Source organism: Myotis brandtii, unplaced genomic scaffold, assembly GCF_000412655.1.
Source record: "Myotis brandtii unplaced genomic scaffold, ASM41265v1 scaffold185, whole genome shotgun sequence".
In the NCBI taxonomy this organism is placed as follows: domain Eukaryota; kingdom Metazoa; phylum Chordata; class Mammalia; order Chiroptera; family Vespertilionidae; genus Myotis; species Myotis brandtii.
This window is the reverse complement of record NW_005356870.1, coordinates 3719326-3726800: the sequence shown is the minus strand read 5'-3', so window position 1 is coordinate 3726800 and position 7475 is coordinate 3719326. Positions and strand designations below refer to the sequence as shown.

Genomic DNA, 7475 nt, shown 5'->3' with positions numbered 1-7475 from the left:
CCTATTTTCCCTTTTAATATTCTTTCCAATGATTGTGAGTTCATTTGGGACTTTCCTTCCCTATTCCAGTGTCGTCATAATGACTGCCCCTCCCTGACAATTCCTGCTCTCTATTTAAATTTATGATATTTTAATGTAATACTAAAATTCTCTCTCTCTCTCTCTCTCTCTCTCGCTCCCAAGGTGAAGATAGGTGAATTTGTCCTTGAGTTAGTAGATTGTTGGTGAGAAAAGACGAGCCCTGTCTGCTCTATCTCACAAATGTACTCAAGATAGCATGTATGTATTTTAAACATGGGTCTCAAGAGCTAGCCTTCCCCTTCCTGACTGTTGTTTGGTCCAATGAAATAATGATGACAAGATCCTCAGTTTAACATGGAGGAAAGGTGATGTGTTATCTAGACTAGGGTTATTTCCTCTGCTCAGTACATAAATCATGTGATTATATTTCCCAATAGTTTTGTGAGGATGGGAAATAAAATGATTTGGGGATGTTGGGAAGGATTTAAGTGATATTCTGTTAGCTGCATGGTTAGTGTTTTGCTTACCATCATGCAGCTATCTTCCCGGCTTTCTGGTCATGGCAAGACATTAAGAAGTGTGTGTGTATGCGTGTGCATGTGTGCCTGGAGTGATAATCCAAGGACAAAGTCAAATGAGCCTGGAGTGTGTTAGCCATTTTGCACTATTAGTGCCACTTTGAGGAACTTGAGAAAAATGCTTTATCTGCTTGGTTTGGTGGCCCTCCTCTAAGATGAACAATTGAGCATCAAGAAAAGACAAGTGCTTACCAATAGGTGAGGTGATCAAAAGTTATGGTATATATAATGGAATATTACTCAGCTATAAAAAGGATAAAATCTTACCATTTGCAACAGCATGGATGGACTTAGAGGGTATTATGCTAAGTGAAGAAAAATACCATATGATTTCACTTATATGTGGATTCTAAAGAGCAAAACAAATGAACAAACAAAATATAAACAGTATAGATAGATCAAACTGATGGTTGTCAGAGGGAAGAAAGGTGGGGGAGCTGAGTGAAGAAGGTGAAGGGATTAAAAAATACTAATTTGTAGTTACAAAATAGTTTTGGGATGTAAAGTACAGCATAGGGGATAGAGTTAATAATGTTGTAATAACTATGGTGCCAGTTGGTTACTAGAAATATCAGGGGAACACTTTGTAAAGTATACGATTGTCTAACTACCATGCTGTACATCTGAAACTAATACAAAATGATATTGAATATAAACTATAATTGAAAAATAAAATTAAAAAAGGAAAAGACACAGAAGGTATATTTATGTAATCGTAAACAGTAAAAGTTGATTTCTTCCTTCACTCACAGAAGTTGTCTGAGGAAGTGATGAAGTACGAGGCCAAAAATACAGATTCAAATGATATCTCACATGTGGGATGTTCTCATTTTGGTAGCATTTGGCTGCCCATTATGTTAACTTTTGGTAAAAGAGAAAGGGAGTGGAGTTGTAGTCTTGTTCATGATTTCTGAAGACAATTCTAAATGGAAATCACAAATCTTTCAAGAATCTTGGCCAAAAAGAAAAGGGACAGAGAGAGAGGTAGCTATAGAGGAATGCAGGGTCAAAAATTAGCAAGCAAGCAAACACCTAATAATGGAATATTATCAAACAAAGTTAGGGAATTTTGTTTCTGCCTCTAGTCTCAAAATGTTTTTATTAGATTTTATTTTATTTTTCTTGCAAACATGTCTGAGTCTCTATTCTGTGCCCTTACTGGACATCTATGAACATCTATGGTCCTTTCATTTGGTAACATTCAATTTCCTTAGGGAGTCACCCTCCCCCACTCCCAGTTCAGGTGGTTTAGATGGGCTGATTCTATTACCCGTCTCTAAAGCTAAGGCTTGGGTAATTAGAGCATTCCATCCCCCTAGATATATAATTGGTTCAGGAATTAGTCCTGATCCAAACCAGACCATGAAATTAGCTCTAGGATTTTTATTGGAACTATTGGGAGAGAGTCACTCTCTTTCTGCAGTGGTTGCTAAGGTGATAGGATATAAGCCTGAAGCTGTGGGTAGTTACTTTTACCATCATCTGGGGAGAACTTGCATGAGAACGAAAATAGCATAGAGGAAAGCACGGCCAATAGATAGAGAAGTCATGATAGCACTGATTATTTGAATCAAGCCAGGCCTGAAATAAAATTTAAAAATATTCCTTTACTTTTAAGTTACATGAGCCAATACATTCTCTTTAAGCAAATTTAAGTTTCCTTTCTTGTGCTTGAGAACCAAAGAGTTCTGACTAATATATTGAAGAGTTATTATACTGACTAATATAACCTTTTATTGATCAATGGCTTTTTCTTTCATTGCTGTATTTGACTTGTCTGTGTATTTTTTATATAAGCTTAGACTTTTTTCATTGTGGTAAAATATATATAGCATAAAACTACCATTTTAATCATTTTAAAGTGTACAATCCAGTGGCATTAAATACACTCATAATATTGTGCAATCTCACCATATCCATTTGCTCAGCCTTTTTCAAGAAAACAATAACTCAATTAAATTTTCCTCTTTATAACCTGTTTCCTAAGAGATCAAGTCAATTGCAGTAATGGTGGGTTAAAACCATTATATGAAATTAACTTATAAAAGCAATACTGTGGAGGCAAAGAAATAAGGCATCCATGAGTCACAAAGGTACTATTTCTTTCAGATTCATATTGAGTGGACAAAAGCTTGTTGTCCCCTGAATACCTCTTAGTCTAATTGTCTTAGTCAGTTTGGGCTGCTATAACAAAATACCACAGCCTAGGAGGCTTAAACAATGCGCATTTATTTCTCATCGTTCTGGAGGCTGGGAGTTCCAAGATCAAGGTACTGACTGATTCAGTTCATGGTGAGGCCCTTCTTCCTGGCTTGTGAATGGCCACCTTCTTGCTGAATTCTCACGTGGTGGAGAGCGAGAGATCATCTCTGTGTCTAATAAGGGCACTAATCCCATTCAGAGGGCTCCACCCTCATGACTTAATTACTTCCCAAAGGCCTCACCTCCAAATAGAATCACATTGGAAATTAGGGCTTCAACATGTAAATTTGGAGAAGGAGGTCACATTTAGTCCATAGCACTAATGTTAGCATTCTAGAAAGGTACTTCTATTTCTAATACAAGGAAAGCCTTATTAATAATGAAACTAGACTAAGCCTCAAAATCAGAGACACTAATGGATATATAAATACTATTGGATTCCTACTGGCAAGTCAAACCATTCCAAGTTCTGATACTATGATTTGTAGTGTTCTCACTCTTCTGAGTCTTTAAAAAGTAATTTTGAAGACATTTTAGAACTTGGAGGGAAAAATATTGGAGCAAAGATAGTGCAAGACACTGAAGTGAACTGTTGATGAGAAAAACACTTTAGAATGTAATCAGATGGCCTCGTGGTATGTGTTTGTGTGCACACAGGGTGGGGCAGAGGCAGAATTTTATTTATTTATTTGTTTGTTTATTTATTTATTTTTATTTACAAATTTTATTACTTTTTATCCCAAAAATACATATAAATGAAAACCTGCTCTTCAAATGCAGGGAGACTTTACCTATAATGTAGCATTACATTTACATCACAAAACATCCTCATATGAAAATCAGTTGCAACTCTTTCATACAAGATTAGATATATATTCACACTACATATATGTAAGTAGTTATGAATCTACTTACACAGATTCCTTTAGTGGAAAATTCGGAAATTCCCATGCTTTCCAACCTTGGGAAGGTAAATACAACCTCTCTAGATGTTTTTAAAAAGATGAAACATGTAAACTACACAACCTCCTTTAGACATGTACACATGTTGCTAGAAGAAAGCAAGGACCCTGCCACATAAATAATAGTGTGTTTCTCAAAAGAGAAAGAGATAACATTTGAATAAAAATGCAAAGTTGAAGAACAGATAAGATGGTCAAAATTGTTATGTACACGCTCCATGGAGAAACGAGAATTCTCTCACAGGAAACAGATCCTCGATGCGTCTCAGCCTCTCGTGACATTAAACCGGCCCCCACTGGCAGTAGTCATGATCTTCCTGTACAGTCAAATGCTTAAGCAGGCTCTTAAAGCATCTGTTTAAGTCCAACAGTCAATAATGAGGTCATGTGGTAAATTCCCTGCCCCCCAAAAAGAAGTGCAAAATCAACTTCTGTGACTCAAGAGCTCAACCAGGTCAAAGCTTTGGTATATACAGGAGGCTGTTTTGGTGATAACCAAAGCTTAGAAAGATTCTGTTAAGGGATTTGCCCCAGGAACAAAAACAAAACAAACCCAGTCCACAAAGCCTATAAATAAAGTAACTGTACAAAGAGAACAAGCCACAATTCCCCTTTAGACAAGGGTTTATAGTTTCCTAGGCAGCAGTTCTGAAAGCACCAACTAAAGCCACAATGCTTCTACGAGAACACAATGTGTTGGTGAGACTGTTCTGAAAACATATGCCCACAGGTAAGTGGCTGATGTGCTACAGAAAAAAGTTCAAACACAAGTCGGTTTTCTTACATTTTAACATAAGCTGGTCAGCAGCCGAGGAGAGACTTAAGGCCATAAGAGGCATTACAAAGAGCGCCACGGTGCTCGAGTCAATCACAAAGCCTTCGCAGAAAGGAAAGGTCTCTCAAGAGTTTGGGTTGTTTATTAGTTTGCTAGCTGTCAGATACTTCCTCCTCCTCCTCCTCTTCTTTCCTGTCTACTTCAGAGGTGTCAGAGGACTCATGCAGCAGAACATACTCTCTGCTGCTGAACCCAAATTTAAGTACATCTTTTTCCTTCAGTTCGTAGTATCTCTGTGGCTCAATGCGCTTGTTATTCAAGAATGTTCCATTGCCTGAACCAAGGTCAATGATGTGGGGCTTCACCCTGCGGCCAACTGTCCCATCAGCACGGGTGTATTCCACAAGCCTATACTGAAAGACCGCGTGCTGCTTTGAACAAGAGGGATGATCGATTGGAATGTCTGCAATACGGCGGTGTCGCCCCAGGAGGTAAGCGCTTTGTCGATGAATGTACATGATCGGAAGCACCTCATCATTTTTAAATGGGTAGAGACGCCACCGTTTTTTAGGGATACGTGCTTCGGGGGGCTCGCTATATTTAATGACTACACCTCGGAAGGTGTTCGTGTCCTCAAGAAGTGCCCCAGAAAGTTCAAAGCTTGGCTTTTCCTTGACGGGCACCTCTTTGTTTTTGTTGTTGCCACCAGGTGGAGGAACCAACTCCTGAGACTCATTACCGCTGGTACTGACTTCATTCTTTTGGCGATGCTCCCGCCTTCGGGCATTATAGAACTCCCGCTCTGCTTCCTGCGCCGGCAGGTTCTGAAGGTCTCGATCACGTCCCTGAGCCGGCCCACTCCCAGGTCTCTCGTTAGAGGTTGTCCTCTGGTGGGAGTGGCCCCTGTGCCTGCCTCGGTCACTATTCCTCGCTCGCCTGTGCTCCTGTTCTGATGCTTCCCGGTGCTGCCGATCTTGATCTTCCCGTTCTCTCCGGGGTGATGATCTTCACGCTCCGGCTTCACTCTGACTGTCGAGTGGTGAGGACTTCGGCTTCTGTTACTCCGAGGAGACTTGCTTCTTCTCCCTGAGGACTTTTTCTTCTTGGCTGGGGATCGGCTACGTCTCTGCGCTCGGTTCCCGCGGTGACCAGGGCTGCCCGGCTCGCCGGACGTCTCGGCCTCGGGGCTGAGGCGCTCTTGCTTCACCACCACCTTCATCACCGCCGTTGCCACCCCGTCCTCGTCCAGGTGCCAGCGCCGGCTCCCCCGCTCCCGCTCGCTCTTCACCTCTTTCATGATGTGATATTCACGGAGAGCAGGGGAAACTCGGCCGTTGCGCTCCCTCGTAGACAGGAAATGACCCAGAGGCAGAATTTAGAGAAGAAAGATAAAGGAAGACACCACCTCAGGTTCATCTGAAAAAACCAGGGTGGCCTTCATTTAAAACCCTACAGGGTTGTTAGAGCCAATCTTTCACTTTCTATCCTTCGAATATGCCTTATTTCCTTTACTCTCTTTTGTCCCTCTACTGTTGGGGTCCAGCCCCAGCAGGTCCAGGGGTTCCCAAAGGTGTGGACGGAGTTGGGGAAGAAGGAATTACACGGAGACAGCATTCAGTTGATCAGCAGCCTAGCCAGGTTCTCTAGCCAGGATCTCCAGCCAAGTTCTGTCTAGGTTCTCCAGCCAGGTTCTGTGTGTTATTGTCTTGTTACATCTGTATTATACCAGTTGATTTTAATCCTATCAATTTCTATTCCAAAGGTTAGGGCATTTCTTATCTCCATTCCAGGAAGTAAAGATTATGTAGCTTAAGCGTGATTGTTCGTAGTTAAAGTGATTAACTACCCGCCTGGCACTTAGTTAAGGGGTTGGTTTTATTCCCTCCCTAACTTCATGGAAAAATCCCTACCTGGGGAAACAACCTTTCTCAGAGAGGTGACCTTGGTTAAAACACCTAGCGCTAAGGGGAGCAAACATATTAAGAACAGTATGCCATATATGCCAGGTCCCTTGAAACATATGCTGTGCAGATGTTTCTTCCCTGCAGTGACTGTGTCAAGCAGCAAGGATGGACTGGCTTCCAGCAAATCCCTCCTTTTTTATTTTTTAAATGATAGCGCATGTAAATCAGTGGCCACCTCTCGGATTGGGTTGTTTAAGACTCGGAAGAAGACTGACAAGCAATGATAGCGAGCATAGCTATAAACATAGTGGATGGAGTGCACAAGGAGCCTTATTCCTATAGAAGGTTGCTGGCCTCTTCAGTCAAGGGATTTCAGCTGTTCTCAAGTCGGTGGTTTGGTTGTCCTTGTTGATCTGGCTAGCGGGCATCGTCATTGGCGACGGGCTTCCCGAAGCATCGGTGAGTTGAAGGGCATCAAAGGGTCCACCAGGGCCGTGCTTGATGGTGGTGTCGGTGTCCAGGGAGGAGTCAGCTGTGCCCTCTGGGTCGGCTGATATGGAAGATACTGGGGAGAAGTAGGATGAGGCGGAGATGGAGGGTAGTAGAGAGAAAAAGAAGAGAAAGCAAAAGAACTACAAGGCATGGAAGTGTTTAGAAAAAAGAGGGAGAAGAAAGGAAAGAAGGCAGCATCCTGACACAGCCCTTTCCTTCAGCTGCCCCTTTCCCTGTGGTCCAAGGTAGAAATGGGAAACAAGTCCTGTTGCAGTGAGAGGGCAGCTGCTGTCAGCCAGTCTCTGTCTTTACCTGGGTCCCGATCTGAGCTGGGCGTGGGAAGCGAAGCAGCCATGGGGGCAGGAGACCTCCCTCAGAAGGTGTGAGGGTTTAGGCCTCTGCAAAGTTGGGGGGTGAGGGTCTGTGCCCCACCTCTGTCGACCCCCAAGTTGTCTCCTGATGGCCCCTCTGTGACTGTGCCTGTCTTAGGTTGTTCCTTCCCTGAGGAATCTTACCCATCTCTGGCTAACCAGCCATCCTC

General features: G+C 42.4%; 1 pseudogene; it reads right to left on the bottom strand.

Annotated features, from left to right (window-relative positions):
- Positions 1-4575: 4575 nt before the first annotated feature.
- LOC102239992 lies at positions 4576-5835 on the bottom strand (annotated as a pseudogene).
- Positions 5836-7475: the final 1640 nt, after the last annotated feature.